Source organism: Ambystoma mexicanum, chromosome 7p, assembly GCF_040938575.1.
Source record: "Ambystoma mexicanum isolate Mex_15411 chromosome 7p, UKY_AmexF1_1, whole genome shotgun sequence".
NCBI lineage: Eukaryota > Metazoa > Chordata > Amphibia > Caudata > Ambystomatidae > Ambystoma > Ambystoma mexicanum.
Window position 1 is genome coordinate 495,041,243 of NC_090939.1, and position 16,576 is coordinate 495,057,818.

Sequence of the window (16,576 nt, forward strand, 5' to 3'; positions counted from 1 at the left end):
CAGTTTTACGGCTGACAAATAAGACACTTGTTCTGCTGCATTCAGGTTCTCGCTAATCAGCAGTTTTTGTGAAAGTGGACCATCGTTTCTAGTTTTTCCTCATCTCCCGTTTGCAGTTCCCCTGTACTATTTCTTAGTCGGTTGATATGATTACGCGCCTTCTGTTTGCGTAGTTTAGCTGCCAAGAATTTGCTCGCTTTCCCCCCCTTGGATGTAATATGATTGTTTCGTGTTTAGCAGTGTTTGCGCCGTTCTATCTGCGGTATGGTTTTCTAGTTTGGCTCTGGCCTTTTTAAGGTCTCGCCAGGCTCTGGGCATCTGATGGGTCTTATGGAGCTTTTCAGCATTTCTAACCTCTTCTTCTTATTTGCGCGTTATAAGGGCTCTCTCCCTATAGTATTGCGTTGCTTGTGCTATGAATTCTCCTCAAATTACTGCTTTCCCCGCATCCCACACCACCCTCCAGTCCACCTCCCCATTGTCATTTTCAAGGAAATAGTTCCCTATGGCTTCTTCCATATGTGCCCTAAGTGCAATATCCCTCAGGATTATTTCATTTAGCCTTCATTGTGGTCGGGGTCTATTTATTGTCCCTTGCAGTTCTATGCAGGTCAAGACAGGGGCGTGATCAGAGAGGTATTGGACACCGATTTCTATTTTTTTGACATAGGGGATCAATGTAGAGGACACCAGAATCATGTCTATTCTAGAGTAACCCCTGTCTACTGCTGAGTAGTGTGTATATTCTCGGGTGTCTGGGTGGAAAAATCACCACGTTTCTATCACATCCAAATCTCTGAAAAGCTTTCAGAGGGCCTGTCTGTTTTGCTGATCTGCTGCGGTTAGGGGGGGTGGAGGGGTGCTGAGGGTTTTATCTAATTGCGGGTCCATTACACAATTAAAATTCCCTCCTATTATCACTCGGCCTTCGCACCATCCTCCCACCTTCTGGAGTAATTTAGGGATGTACTGGTCTTGTTTTTCATTGGGGGCGTAGGGTGCTAGTATTGTATACAATTGGCCATAAACAGTACCCTTTACCCCCAGGTATCTACCTTCCTGATCCTTCAGTGTTTGTTGTTTGCGAAAGTCTAAGGCTCTGCTACATAGGATTGCCACCCCTTTTGTTTTTGTTTGGCTTGAGGCGAAAAACTGAAGAGGGTATGTTCTGCTCCGCATCCTTTTTTCATCTTTCTGGTGCAGATGCGTCAGCTGTAGGATCACTATCTTTGATTGCATAGCTTCCAGTCTACCTAAAATCGAACGCCTTTTGGCGGGGGAGTGTAGTCCCGGGACATTAATCGAGACAGTGTTCACTTCCTCCATTACTCCCTAGGTGAAGATTGTCTGCCTATGGGTCCCTATGTTCTCGTTCGCAATAGCTTACTCTGCCTGTTCTTGCTTCCGTTTCACACAATCGTGGAGCTGGCTCCCCTTTCTTCCTGGTCTTTTGGTTCCCTGCTTTCCTGTCCTTCATTCCAGTTCCCTCCCTTATCCACCCCCCACCTCTTCCCCAATCCCAGGGGTGCATGAGACCTGGGCCCCCAAGGTGCCCCCCGCTGGTCACCGACTCCAACCCTTCCCCAGTTCACAATAGTCAGGAATTGTATTACCTGACCCTGCTTCCAAGATTTATGACCTCCTACCTCCATCCAGGTGGTTCCATTCAGCCATGCCGTTTCCTCACATTTGGTTAGCACTTCACTCGTTATCCGTGTGATGGGCCGAGTTCGGATCTGTTGGGCCTCTCCGTTCCCGGTCATGAGCCGGCTGTGAGCTTCCGGGTCTTCCTTTCCTCCCTCGTCTTTGCTTTCTCTCCGTTGACCATTCCCATGGTTTGCTAGACGGGCCATTCATGTTTGGGCATGGTTGCTCAACCTCCAGGTGCAGCAAAGCCAGGCCCTCTGCGCAGTTCCCGATTCTCCTCCGTTTTCCTTCCCATGTAAACGACAGGCCAAACGGGTACGTCCATCTATATCGGATTTGCTGTGTTTGAAGGGCCTTCATAACAGGTTGCATTAGCCTTCTTTTGTGGAGAGTAATCAGGGCAAGGTCCTGGTACAACTGTATATGGGACCCATTAATCGTAAGGTCTCCGTTTGTTCTTGCCGCGCGTAGCACCTCCTCTTTCAGACCATAAGATGTAATTGCTATCAGGACATCTCTAGGTCTCGACCCCGGTTCTTTGCGTATTGGGCCAAGCGGTGTATCCTGTCAAAGCCGATCGTCTCTGGTTGGACATCTGCTAGCAGGCTGCTGAAGCAGAGTTGCATGGTATCTTTTAGATCCTTGTCCTGCACCGATTGCACCAGGCCCTTGACCCTGATATTGGATCTCCTTGAGCGATTTTCCAGATCCTCCGCCTGGAGTTCTAGATTGTTTGTTGCGATCGCCAACTGGTCCAGTAGCAGGCTATTTTGGTTTGTTTCTTCCATGACATTCGAGAGGCCCCTTTCGACTATGTCCACTCTTTCACCAATCTCTGCCATTTCTTTATTGACCTCCTGGAGGGATGATTTCAGGTCCTCCCTTAATTGTTCCATTTGACTCTGGAAAGCTCTGGCCTCCATTCCTTTCAAGCAGTTTAAGAGTTCAGCTTTGTCTGTTGCCATTATGCTAGTTGGGAGATCCTTTGCTGCAGGAGTCGGCCCCGGTGGAGGGGATGGTAATTCTGCGTGCGTTTGTCGCTTTTGCCGCCAGCACTTCTCAATTTGCCCTTCCTGGGGTCTCACTGGGGTTTTTGCTCTGGTTGGGCCCGCTTTGGAACTGGCGCCCGGCATCTGAGTTGCTCTGACCACTGTCGGCAAGCTTTATTCCCAGTGTGGAGTATATGTTGCTATCGTTGCCAATGCTTTTAGGTTTGGCCCGAGTAATCGGCTATTGTATGTCCGTCGCAGGCTGTCACAGTTCTCGGGCCCAATCCACCGCCTGGGGTGGGCTCCTCACTTCTCCAGGCAGGGGGCTCTGCCATGCATCGGGCACATCCTCAGACCCATTGCTCACGGGTGTTCGATCGGGGTCCTGTTGTGGGCTGTGTCCTCCCACATATCTAGAACACAGAACTTGCCCTCCGCCGTTGTGTACCTTGCCTCGGCAAGTTTTATTTCTTGTGTTGCCCTAGCTGTGTCTTTGCAGCAGGAGGTTAACCAGGCTTATTATCGTGGATGAGCGAACAACTCCCACTTGATGTGGGTCTCATGATGGCCTTCTGTCTCAGCTTCAGGCCATCCCTGTGCACGTGAAAATATTCATGGAATCTCCCGAAATATTCCAGTCTCAGAATTCGGCACCAAGAACATCAGTGCGACTGTTAGCATTTCCTCCACCAGCAGACCTTAACCATCACTCGCCAGTGCCTTGTAATAAATTGTTAGGCCGTGATGCTATCACTGTATGCCATTCGGTTCGAGCTGCCTGTTAAACCTGCATACTGCCTGCAATGCACAATTGTTTGAGTGCACTTACTATATGTCAATGCAAGCAGATGACGCAGATTGACAGTGATTCTTAGTGGGTGTCATCCCACCCGCGGTGCAGAGTGTGCCGGCAATGTGTGCTACTCTCCCCAATACACTATTTCACAGTGCAGTGAACCCGGCGGTAACCAACGCCCTCCGCTGTGCCAATGGCGACGGGTGGTTCGGGATAGCAATAATATTGTCGTTTTAGGCGAATCCCCACCTGCCGCTGACTCCTGGTTGACTATAGGCGGGCACACGCCCTGGGAGTGAACCCAGGGGCCACCACCTACTTTTCCGGGTAATATGCCACTGCCCTTCTGTCTGTATAGTTTATGCAGGCCCGGTGTTCTCCTGGGCCTTTCGGGGGAGGCACACCCTCCCAGTCAGACTCCGTGGAGGGGAGCCATCCACTCCGCGGGGCCCCCAATGGTCCGCGTGATCTTCTTGTGGGGGGGAGCACCGGGGCAGGATCAGGGCTGCCTGGGGCGGGGACGGCGGCCTCCCTGGGCCTCGCCGAGGCCCATCACCGCCAGCTTCTGCCTCCGGGCCAGCGAAGTCGCCGACCCGCGTCCGTCACGGGAGCCGAGGGGCGATGTTACCCAGCTCCCACTGTTTCAATGCCTAGGGAGGCCCGTGCTCCCAGGAAAACTTTCTCCCGCTCGGGTGGGGGGAGGAGGGCAGGAGGGGGCCTGCGTCCCGTTCGGGGGGCCCGCTCCGGGCTCACTGGTGCTGTTGACTGCTCGCCGGGCCCCCTCCGACGTGTGCGGTGAGCTGGCTGAGGGGGGAGAGGGGCCCGTCTTCCCCCGCACGCTCCACGGGCTCCAGCGGGCCGCGGCTCCACTAGTGGCATCACGGCCGTGCAGCTCTCCAGCCCTTTCCCCCCTTGCAGGCCGCGGCGCTCAATCTCAGCCCCACAGGGGTCCCCAAACGTCGCTCTTTCGAGCGGGGGTAGCCCTGGGGGGGCACCAGCCGGATTGGCTGATTCTGTCCACCTGGGGGATATCAGGGGGGGGCTCAATCTCCTTTGCCGTCCTGGCTTTGGCGGAGCTCTGCAATCAGGCAGCCACTGCCTGTGCTACCCCTGGTGGCCTCCTCAAAGATGAATACGTAGACTTATCTACGTCCTTTTGTCAAGAAAATGAGAAGTTATATACAAGACACCAGGGATGCCATTGTAAAAATCGAGGGGTTGCCTTTTGATCCAATCAGAGATGTTCTGATCTGTTTGGATATTCAATCCTTATATACCAACATCCCGCAAAAAGAGCCACTTTGGAAGTGGTGAAAGAAACTGCTACAACGAGAAGATAATCATCCTGTGAGCAATGCTTTCATTGTATGGTGTGCCGAAACAGCCCAGACCAACAACCTTTTTCAATTTCTGGGGCAATTTTATGTACAGGTGGAAGGGACGGCCATGGGGACAGCAATGGCGCCGAATTTAGCCAATTTGTACGTTGACATGGTGGAACAAACGGTTATCTACTCTGGGGTCAATCCCTTCAGATCATTCATAACACAATGGTTAAGATATATCGACGACGTCTTTGTGGTATGGCATGGTTCGATGGAAGAAGCAAACAACTTTCTTGTGTGGCTGAATAATCAAAATAGATATCTCAAATTCACAGTGTCAATGAGTTCCATTGAGATAAACTACTTGGACCTGACAATTTACCATAAAGACAATCAACTTCTGGTGAAACCATTCGTGAAAACGACCGACAGAAATGCCTTGCTCCATTACAGAAGTCATCATGCTAAACATGTATGGGACAATTTACCATATGGGCAATTTCTGCGCCTGAAACGCAATAGCAGTACTAAGATGGCCTATGAAGAAGGTGCCAATATATTGATTGACAAACTGACAGACAGAGGGTATCCAGCCAAAATAATCAAGCAATCAGCCAAGCGAACTTTTAATAACCATCGAGAGGCTCTTTTTGAAAAGAAAGATAAAGGTAAACAAGAGAGTCCTCTTGTGTTTGTGAATACCTTCAGCAAATTGTCCTATAAAGTAAAAACATCATTCGCAGGAATTGGAGAAAGATTATGACCATTCCCCAACCATTAGTGGCCTTCAAAAAAAGTACTAATATTCGTAAACTAGTCATGAAAAATGATATTCAGAAAATAGGCAACCCAGAAGGGAGACAGTACACTCTGGGGGTTACCGAGGGTAGTGGGACACCACCCTTGTGGTGACTGCATCATGTGTCCGTTAACACATAAGATGATCTCTGTCAATCGAGGTTTGAATTCAGAGTGGACAATGAAAGAACATATGAATTGTCAAACAGATAATGTAATTTACATGATTAGGTGTCCTTGTGCATTGCTGTACATAGGAAAAACCAACAGGAAGTGTAAGACACGTATGATCGAACATAAGAGCTGCCTCAAGAATCACACCAATAAAGTCCCACTAGTTACATTATGAGAAGGGTCATTCCTTAATGGAATTTGAGTGGTGCATTTTGAAGAAGATTAGGAGGGAAAAATCAGGAGGAAATCAATACAAAATTAATCAATCTGGAACAGAAACTAATTTTTCTAACTAATAGCCATGTGGCAGGGCTGAATGAGAATATTGAGTGGCATAATATAAAATAGGAACTACTCAATAAACTACCAGTTGGTACAGAGTCTTACATTTCTGTTGGTATTCCCTAATGATTACCTGGAGGCATGTCACAACTAGTTGGGGCGACTAAATATGTATTTTAAGAACATTGTGGTAGTCCATACTGCTGTAATTTCCTAAATACGATCAGAGGCTAAGTTGCAATTGGTCCTTCCTACTATTTATGTAGTGCAATAACATTGTCATAGTCCATGCTGCCCCAGGGTGTATATTGTATTGCAACCAGTAGAATATAAATGAAGAATATATTGTAAAGCAATTGGGGTATCAATTTGTGATGTTTGCAAGAAATAATGTTTCATCCTACCTGGTTATTTGGTAATAGATGTATGTGACAGAGTTACTCAGTCTATCCCTGGTAGTTGTGGGGCCCTGATGAAAACCTAAAGGGAATTGTAGTTTGTTCAATCAATAGTGGAATAAAAATCAGAAAAGAGGGACCCCCTAGATATACAGGCTGTATCAACCAACATGAAGAAGAGGTGCTTTTGTGGTGATAGAATTACCTGTGGGTTAGTCCATACATTCAGAGGATGTCAGTAAGACTAGTGTGGCAGTTTTTTGGCAATAGAACTCGTCTGGGGACTTTAGACACTTAGATCCTGCACATGTTGCTATGACTATAGTAAGACTGAGTCACGTCATGACAATACGTCTCCATGTTGCAGAGGACGTGAAGACGTCATTACCCGGAGTATTCGGCTTAGAGTCCAGGCACTAAGAGCGAGATTTACTTGACGTTGAAGGGTAAGAGAACAGGATTGGGGTTGCTGTTTTGTAAGACCCTCCACAGGATAAGGGACTTAGGAGCCTTATTTACATCCTTATAATTATACACCATTAGTTGGTTCTCTCCCTCGAGTGACGCGACGCCAACGCGGTACGTTTGTATGCGATGACGTCATCCCGTGCGAAACCGCGACGAGATGAACGTCCTGCGAGTATTTAGCGGCTCAATCCCAGGTGTTTCCAGTGTGCAGATCTGCAGACTGGATGAACACGGTGGGCACGCTGTCCCCAAGAGTTAGAGGTAAGTTATAGACCGTAGTGGGCTGTGATGTTTTGACAGTGAAGATAGGGACTTGATATACTATCCACTATGGGTCTGTTTTCACTACAGGGAGGTGTTGGAATCCTATTTACCCAGTTAAGGTGAAAGTAACCCCTTGACATTGAACGTGATGGGTTAAACCAAGGACCCGCTAGAAATATACAGACAGCCTGTATGAAGGTAAGGGCCTTGGTATATTTTGAAAAGTTTTTGGTAGTTTAGGCAGTTCTAAAATTGCAATTTAAAAACTCAGAGGTTTCATTTTTCCATTAAAGCTATTGAACAAATGACCCGCGTTGGCCATGGTACATGGTGGGATTTTAAGTAAGAAACTACAATCCTCCTCAAGAGTGAGAATACCAGTCTCTGTGACCGAGGTGAGGATATTATCCTATACCTATGATATGGTTTCTCTCAATAGGTTTAGAGGGAAGTGATTACGATTGGTTGTTTGTCTGGGTATGATATACTTAGAAATGACCTAGGTGCTGTGTTCAGATATAGGCAAACTCTCCCTACCACTTAAAAGGTGATTAACAAGAATTGTAATTGTTAAGGAACTTGTAAAAATGTAGGATTACAAGTGTTTTTTGGTACAGGTATATCAAGAATTGTATACTTGTGGAACCCTAAGTACTGGCCGCGCACCTGCCAAGTACATCCTAAGTACTGTTGGCTGTGGCTGGACTGACCGCGCTACTCTCCGGACTTCCCCTGCAGCGCCGCCTTTGTTTTCCGCAGGTCTACTCCCTGCCTTTGGACGCCGGGTGTACTCGGAGCTTTGCAAACGCCTGGAGGACGTCCTTTTGGGACACACACAGTTTGCCTGGCCCTCGTTTGCGGAAAGGAGGCCCCGCCCCCTTTTGTCGAGTGACGCCCAGGAAGCCTTGTTAATAGCAACCTCCTCGCGCACCCGCGCCGCGCACCTGCCAAGTACATCCTAAGTACTGTTGGCTGTGGCTGGACTGACCGCGCTACTCTCCGGACTTCCCCTGCAGCGCCGCCTTTGTTTTCCGCAGGTCTACTCCCTGCCTTTGGACGCCGGGTGTACTCGGAGCTTTGCAAACGCCTGGAGGACGTCCTTTTGGGACACACACAGTTTGCCTGGCCCTCGTTTGCGGAAAGGAGGTGACTGTTTGCTACGCCCTAAATTGTCCCTGCCCATTGAACTGAACTGCCCATTGAACTGCCTATAACTGATCTCCTCTCTGGGCAAGGGCCTTTCTCTGTTATGTTAGCACCTGTCTTCACATTGTTTAAATTGTATTTCCCGCCTTGCATTGCTTCGGAGGTGTGGTTAACGTTTATTTTGTTTTGTGTTTTGCTTTCTTAGGCCCCGCCCCCTTTTGTCGAGTGACGCCCAGGAAGCCTTGTTAATAGCAACCTCCTCGCGCACCCGCGCACCTGCCAAGTACATCCTAAGTACTGTTGGCTGTTCGCGGTTCGCGGTAGCGCGGAGGAGGACTGTAGGCTCCTAGCAGCGTCCGGAATGATCTAGAGGCACAAGTGGTTGGTCACTTATCGTTCATAGTTCATTTCAACTCATTTTGATATTTTCGATATATTTTTGGGTACTGTGCCCCATCTACTTCAGGAGTCGGGGACGCCCCCTGTCTGGGAGGGCTTATTGTGTGATGCTCCGTATAGGGTGCCACAATCACTGTGTCCATAATTTAAACAAAAGGGAAACACTATTGTCAATTTTCTAAGATGCTATTTTCATGTGCTTAGAGGCCATGCATACCTCTCTGCAATTTCTTAGGTAAACCCATAGTGGCTTCAGCTTGAAGGGTGGTGTTGTGCCTCTATACCGCTTGGTTTACTGTTACCTGTCCGCATTCCTTATCTTGGCTAAAAAGGGGCGAGCCTTACGGCTTGGTTTTGGGGTGTGTATCGATCCTGAATATGAGTCCGATTTTAAGAAGTGGCTGTAAAACCGGCTCTCCCTTGCAGGACCTCGCCCCAGAGGCCACTACCAACACGCCATCGCCTCCCTCTCTTCAGTGCTCGGCAGCCACTGCCCCCTTTCCAGCTACGACTAGCCTCCCCACAGAGAGAGGGGTGGGACGGGGTCGGGTGGGACACATGGACCCTGCCATTCCAGCTGCTCTATCTTTGGCCAACTCCCCTCCACTGCATGGTCCGTCTTTGGCATTGGCGATGGCAACCTTTTCAGTCCAAGACGCCAATGACTACGTTGGTGATGAGGGTGAGCTGTTCAACCATGGGCTTGTTGTTGACTGCCCCTCTCCACAGGGCCTTCGTTGCCCTCCTTGTCTCACAGACACGTCTATCCTGGCACCCACGATTGTCAGTGAACTAAGTAAAAGAGTGCGGCTCTCCTTGGGCCCCTCGTCTCCTGCGTCATCCGCTTTTCCACTTCGTGAACAAGTACACTTTTACATCCCCCCACTATCTAATAGCGAACTAAATGGTGACCATGGGACGGCTCCATTGACTTCTCAACACAAGGCCTTGGAAGGGGGTGTTGCCACTCCTTATGACAATATATCGTTTGGCACTGAGACGGCAGCAGAGTCTTTGTTCATAGGAGGTGCGGTTCCCCTTTCCCTGGTGAATGAAGAGGCTGCCGTCACTCCTCCAAAGGGTGAGGTTAGATCGGCTTCTACTCCAGAGGATTATTGCTCACATTCGCAGCTAAATGAACCCTTCAATTTTCCTGTTATTTCACGCATCCTCAATTTATTGGATAAGGGACACGAGCTGACACATTGTACTCTGAGGGAGATGCAATCTTCATTCTCTCTTATGAAAGACAAGATGGCCAGACTTGAGGGCTTTATTCTAGCTGAAGAGCATTCTAGATCCTTCTATCTGGCCCATTTTGAAAAATTGTTGGAGAGTGTCTCCCTCAGAGCCTCCCCACCCTCAACCGCTATTATGACTTACACTCAGGGCTCTCAGACCGAGCCGGGAATGGGCTCTATAGCTGTCCCACAGATGTCCTACTCTCAGGCAGTGTCAGGGGCTAATCCATTGACGACGTCACATGCTACCTTGGAGGCCATCGATTTGGTGGAGGTTCTCAAACTTCAACACGAACGTCTATTACAGGTGGAACAGCTTCTTTACAAGCTAGCTGACACTAAACAGCTTTTGGATCCAGTGGCCCCCTCGAGAGAGGGTTCTAATGTTACGCAAGGTCTTGCTACTTCCTCGGATAGTCCCTCCGCCCTGACTGACATCATTGAGGCTCCGTCCAGTCCCGCACTGTTGGCAGTAGACTTGGGCTCGGACCTGGAGGAAGGACCCGTGGTGCATGATGGAAGACACTTTGTCTCACGTAAAGCGAGAAAGTCCTTCCTACGAGCACAAAAACGTTTAAATCTCACCAAGGCAGGCCTAAAGAAAGCTACCACTCATATACCACCTTCAGTTCATGCTACGACGATCCCCGACCCTATAGTAACCTTGGGTACGGGGTCCAACCACGATGGTTTTGGCATAACTCTCTGTGACCTTGACGAAGAAAGTAGAACACATCTTCAGATTCCAGCTTTGAAATCTGGGAACACACACATCGCCCCTCGTGGCCTCCATGGCACTTCCACGGTCAAGCTCCAATCACAGTTACATTCCTTTTTTCCCAGCATCCAACACAGAAAGGCGACCACGACAATGCCAGCTGAGGCCTCAATTACACCGGTTCTGAGTCCAAGTTGTGTGCCCCCTCAGTTGGATCCCATCTTGGCTGGGTCGGATGTTGTTTCCATTCCCTTAGCCCCCCAAGGTGCGGTAAGAGCAGATCTTGGTCGTTCTCCGCCTCCTTTAGAAGTACCCGGGGTCTCTGTGTCTCCTAATGTGGAGGGTATGCATTTCCAGCCTTCAGTGGCAGGATCATCTCTACCAGCCGTCTTGTCCTTTTCGCACACACCAAAGGACATGAAATTAATCCTTGGCTGGACGAGTAACCCAGATACAAATGGTCCCGCTCGCATAAACAGGTCATTTTTGATGAATTCATTCTTCCAAATTCCAGCCCTTAGGAACCTCTCATCTAAAGATCTAGACTGGGTTAAACTGGCAACCCACAACAATCATAGAGCCCTGTGCAGAGTCCAATCGCAGATTATTACTAAAATGCTGTTGGACTTTGCTGAGGACTTCCATTCGATTGGTCTGACACCATGCCTATTTCCGGACATGGACAGTGCATGGGCCTATCTTGATTGGGTAGCTCCCCCTTTGCCAGAATGTCCGCTGGGGCAGGCCATAGATTCATCTGACTCCCAGGTTACGCAATTAGCCCTCCAACTAGCATCGCTAACCCAAGCATTGAGTGGGCTAGCTTGGCTGGAACCCTTGATAAAAACAGCTGCAGCCATCAAAGGGCCCCCTTTAGGCTCATAACAGTCAAGCCTGTCTATTGCATCTTGGAATTGTTGTGGCCTCACCAACTTGGTCGCATGGCACAAGCGGGCTGCCCCTGCTTCGAAACCTGACATCTTATTTTTGCAGGAGACGATGAGCCTATCGGAGCTCTTTCTCGATGGATACTCCAGTTTCTCGGTTCCAGCCAGTCGCACTCTTATAGGCCGCCCTTCTGGCGGCACTGCTATCCTTATTAAAAATGGTCTAAAAGCAGTGGCCTCTATCCTTGACATTTCGAAATCTTGCATTCTAGTGGAGCTGTTGTTTGAATCCATTGAGGTTGTCCCTTTGCTCCTAATGTCGCTGTATTGGAATCCCAAGTCCGTTTCCTTTTCCCTGCTCGTGGATGACCTTGACAGGATATTGGGTCATGCTTCAGTTTCGTGCCCCAACCACGAAATTGTGATTGGAGGCGATTTAAACTCATACCTTCAATACTTTCATTCACCAGGATCTCTTTCTTCCCTTTCTTCCTACGCCCAACAGGCTGCTTATAGAGGGGACCACTTACTAAGATTCTTTGAAAATTGGGGTATCTACCCAATTCGCTTTGCACCTAATTCCTCTCATATCTCATGGTCACGAGGCAACCTTTCATCCCTTATTGACTACATCCTAGCGTCTAAAGTGTGTTCCGGGTTGCTTGACCCAGTCTTAATTTTAGACTTGGGTCTGAGCGACCACCACATGCTGTGTTCCACACTCTATATGAAATGCGAGGTCTTTAGCGCTTCACCCTCGGTCTCTCTAGCGGTTCCTGACAGAAATACCATCTCTGTCAACTGGAATCCGGCCGTGTGTAGGAAATTGGTGTTTCTGGTGAATAGAGATCTTATATCAAACCAGGATGAATTTATGTCGCAGGGGCATATTAAAAAAATCAACGATAGAAACATCAACATGATTCAGCTTCACTTACTTTCCCTAGCGAAGGACGCTTTGGTTAAAGGCAGCCTATCGGATGTCAACCCGCTCCTGAATCAGATAGCAACATTAAAAAAGGAAAAAAATCGGGAACTGGCGACTTTAAGAAAAAAGACCCTCAGCCCTCTCTCCTATCATCGTGAAAAAAACCACATCATTGGGCGCTTTAAGCACCACATAAAGTCTCTTTCTCAGGCTGCCTCTACTCTCGCGAATCAACATATGATCAGTTTGCTTTGTAAAAAAAAAACTCGAGAGATATGGGCAATCCTGAGAAACCCCTCAGGTAAGGTGGATTCTCGAGCTGTGGCGATTATTTCGGGCTTGGAATGGGAGAACTATTTCTCTCTAAAATATGCTTTGCCTACTGCTTATGCCTCTACTGAGAGTTTAGATATGTGTTTGCCCATGCCGCGAGTTTGTCCTTGGGTCAAAAAAGACATCATATGGGCGATCTCCCAATTGAAGTTTTCCAAAGCAGCCGGTCCCGATGGGATTCCTCCTTGCGTTATAAAAGATGACCCCCATTTTTGGGCTAGTTACCTGCTTCCCTGTTACCAGCGGATCTACTTAACTGGTAAGATCCCGGAATCATGGTTGACTGCCATAATCATTCCTATACATAAAAAGGGTGTGTTAAATAACCCCTTAAACTTCAGGCCCATTGCCCTTATAGACACCGCTGCGAAGATTTTTGCACGTCTGCTTCTATTGGACTTGGAACGCTGCATACATGAGCTAACAATTCTTTCCAGTGCACAGGTCGGTTTCCGCAAAGCAATGGGCACCCAACTAAATGCTACGATCTTAGCCCATCTGCTCCGGAATGCACACACCGAATCAAATGGAACCATATACATGGCAGCCCTAGACCTTTCGGCTGCCTTTGATAACGTACTCCGTACCCGGCTCTGGCAGAAGATGTTGGCATATGGTATTCCTTCTCCACTAGTCGCATTAATCGCAGCACTACACCAGAAGACTTCTTACCGAGTCCGCATTAATGCGGAAGGGCTACTGTCTGACAACATACCCACGTACATCGGTGTCAAACAGGGCTGCAATTTGGCAGCAGTCCTGTTTAATCTCTACCTTGCCGATATTGATGAGATCTGGCTAGGATCCAATTCCTTCCCGGTTATACTGGGTTCTATGCGGTTGCATTGGCTAGCTTTTGCCGATGACATCATATTATTTGACAGAGTGCCATTTGGACTCCAAAACAAACTAAATCTGTTTGGAGAATATTGCAAGCTTAACAACATGACCATTAATTCACTTAAATCGCACATATTGGTTTTCACTGCTAAAAAAAAGCTTCCGAGATACAACTTTAAAATAAATGCTCAGGTGATTTTGAGAAAAGAGGAGATAAGGTATTTGGGCTATCATCTCTCGAATGGAATGTCAGTTAATATGTGGCACTCAGTATTGATTGCAAAGTTTAATCCCCTCTTGGCTCAAATGAGAATCATCTTTACCAAATATTGCCGTTATTCTCTTCTGCCTTTGATACAATATTACACCATGAAGATAGAGCCCATCCTCCTCTATGCAGTAGACATTTGTCTTTTGAATTTGGGGCCCCTCCTAAATATCTTACAGGGCAAACTTTGGAAGACCACTTTGGGGCTTCCCAGATACCTACCGAACGCCATAATTATCCATGAACTGGGTCTATATCCATTAGAAGACAGACTTACTTGGCGGATGGTATCTGCTTTCTCCAAGATGATCTCCCCCCCCCCAAACTCACTCTATGAGGACTTCCAGGAAATGGTAGCCGGAAAGTGTCCCAGCTCGATCACCAGCGTGAAAGTTAAAATACAAGCGGTCCTAACTTCCTTGAATATGACGCAGGATGAGTTGGTAAATAACCCCGCCAAAGTCAAAAGGTGTTTTTTCAAAAATTCATGGGCTCAAAACTGTGATCGGATAGGACGCTACTCTTCCTTTTCTTCATATGCCTCCTTTAGACATGCAGTCGCACCTCGGCTGCCTTATATTCTATCTTTTCCAGACAGAGGAGCAAGAAGGCATTATATGCGCTTCCGCATGGATCTTATCCAGACGGGTGCCCGCATCAGAAATTGGAACGGTTATAGGTCTCTGGCAAAATGGGAGGGATGTAGATTTTGTTTAACTACAACTGAGCCCGAAACTCTGACTCACCTCTTTATACACTGTAACTTCTTTTCCAGGCAGAGACAACGTTGTTTGGCCCCATACCTTACGTCGTTCTCGCTGTTTGAACGCCATCTAGTATGGTTGCGATGTATGCAGGGAAATTCCAACTCCATCATACTAGCAACCGTTAGACTTGTTGCAATAATCGAAGAACATCTGTTGTCACTCAATAGGACCTCCTGGAGAGGGTAAACTCTTAAATCTCTGAGACTTTGCATATTCAACGACTAGTGGTCTTTGCCGGTTGTATGTGATAAGACCCATGTTGGAGGAGGCTTGCGAAGCCCCACTAGCACTATCATATTGGGTAGGTTAGGTTAGCTTGGGTTAGAGATTTGGCATCATCGACCTTAGCTGTGTTTTTGTGATTCATTCTGTGATTCATGTTACTGTGATAATGTGATTTTGTGACTCTGTGAATCGGCGAGGCTATGTTTATGTGATCTTGCCACTTTGTGAGTCGGTGACTTTAAGGATCCTCGCTGACGTATCAGGAAACGTTTTTAACGTGCCAATGACTTTAGTATTGTTTGGTTGTGCAATCATTCGTGTTAGTGTATTGTTTTATGAGATTTTATATGTTTTATATATGTTATCTATAATTTGTAAAGGTGTAAATTCAATTTTGCTACCAAAACAAATAAATAAACAAAAAAAAAAAAGAACCCTATTGGTGATTAGGGGTGGCTAGGTTTAATAAACTAACCAACAATGCCCCGTTAGTAATGTGTTGATGTTTGTATGTACCCTCAGTTATAGGAACTGGAACCATAGAGGAAAGAATAGAGAAGACTACAGAAAGCACAAGACAAATTTCTGCCCCTGAAGAATGTCGTTATTGAGAACACCAAGGACAGAAACTTATATAAGTTGGGCTTTTTTTCCATAGTAGGAAGCAAGAGTAATTAAGTTGCTACTGCGGAGTGTATCAAGCATCTGTAAACTTGATTGTGTGGTGAAAACACTACTTTTAACATTGTACACTTTTATGTGGTGTATATGTGTTTAATGCTTTTTTGATACTTGTGCAATGAATAGGTAAATGAATAAAAAAGATGACATTTTAGCAATTAATGTGTACATGTTATTAATCATATCACATACAGCCCATATTTGTTAAGTGGCTGTATTAATGTTTCTGAGTTCTGAGGGTAACATGTCTTGTTAGTGATAATGTATGTGTCCCTTCTTTTGGTTAAAGAGAAGTTTAAATGCACATGCCACATGGTTGAACAAAAATCTGATCATATGAGTTTCGTTTCCAAAATAATCAAACACCTCACATTACAGTAATTGCTGTAGGACAACTTTGTTTCAAGTGGCATTCCACATTAGAAGGAAATACTTCAAAATTGTATACCAATTCACAATCTGAAAATCCAGACTCTAGTTTGAAAACCAGCTCAAAGTTTAACTGATAGTCAGAAAATTAGAGAATAGCTGTTCCTAAGCTGTTTGAAAAAAATATTTGTATATGGTTTACATAAGAAACTTTACAATTACATTTCATAGAAAAAAAGATGAAAAGAAAAATACATCTGACAATCAATACAACAAAGCCCTAAACTCTTAATATGTATACACAGCATACAAAATCAGTGCAAAAGAATATTATTTTATTTTTTTATTTTGTAACTTAGTTTTGAGAAAGAAAACAAACGTTTTGTCACAACTTGCAGTTAACACAATTAACATATTACTGTCTAGACTTCTAATTAACACTCCGACATACAGCATGATGTTATGGACTGGAAGTCTATGATTCGGTGGAGTCTAACATAACTGTCCATAAAATGTATGACTCTGCATGTCAGTTGCTGATTTACACCTGAAACCAAGCAACTCCACCACTCCTCCATATTGTCGTTCTCGGGCGCATGTTGACCAATGTGTAACGTGCGTAAGATAGATTGC

At 46.7% G+C, this 16,576-nt stretch overlaps 1 long non-coding RNA gene across 2 annotated transcripts in view; it reads left to right on the top strand.

Moving 5' to 3' along the window:
* The window catches only part of LOC138526594 (uncharacterized), a 278,153-nt gene extending 262,463 nt beyond the window's left edge, over positions 1–15,690 (top strand). For both annotated transcript variants that reach the window (XR_011283645.1, XR_011283644.1), the window contains one exon: positions 15,416–15,690. This is a non-coding gene — a long non-coding RNA (uncharacterized lncRNA). The remainder of the gene's footprint in view (positions 1–15,415) is intronic.
* The last annotated feature ends 886 nt before the right edge of the window (positions 15,691–16,576 follow it).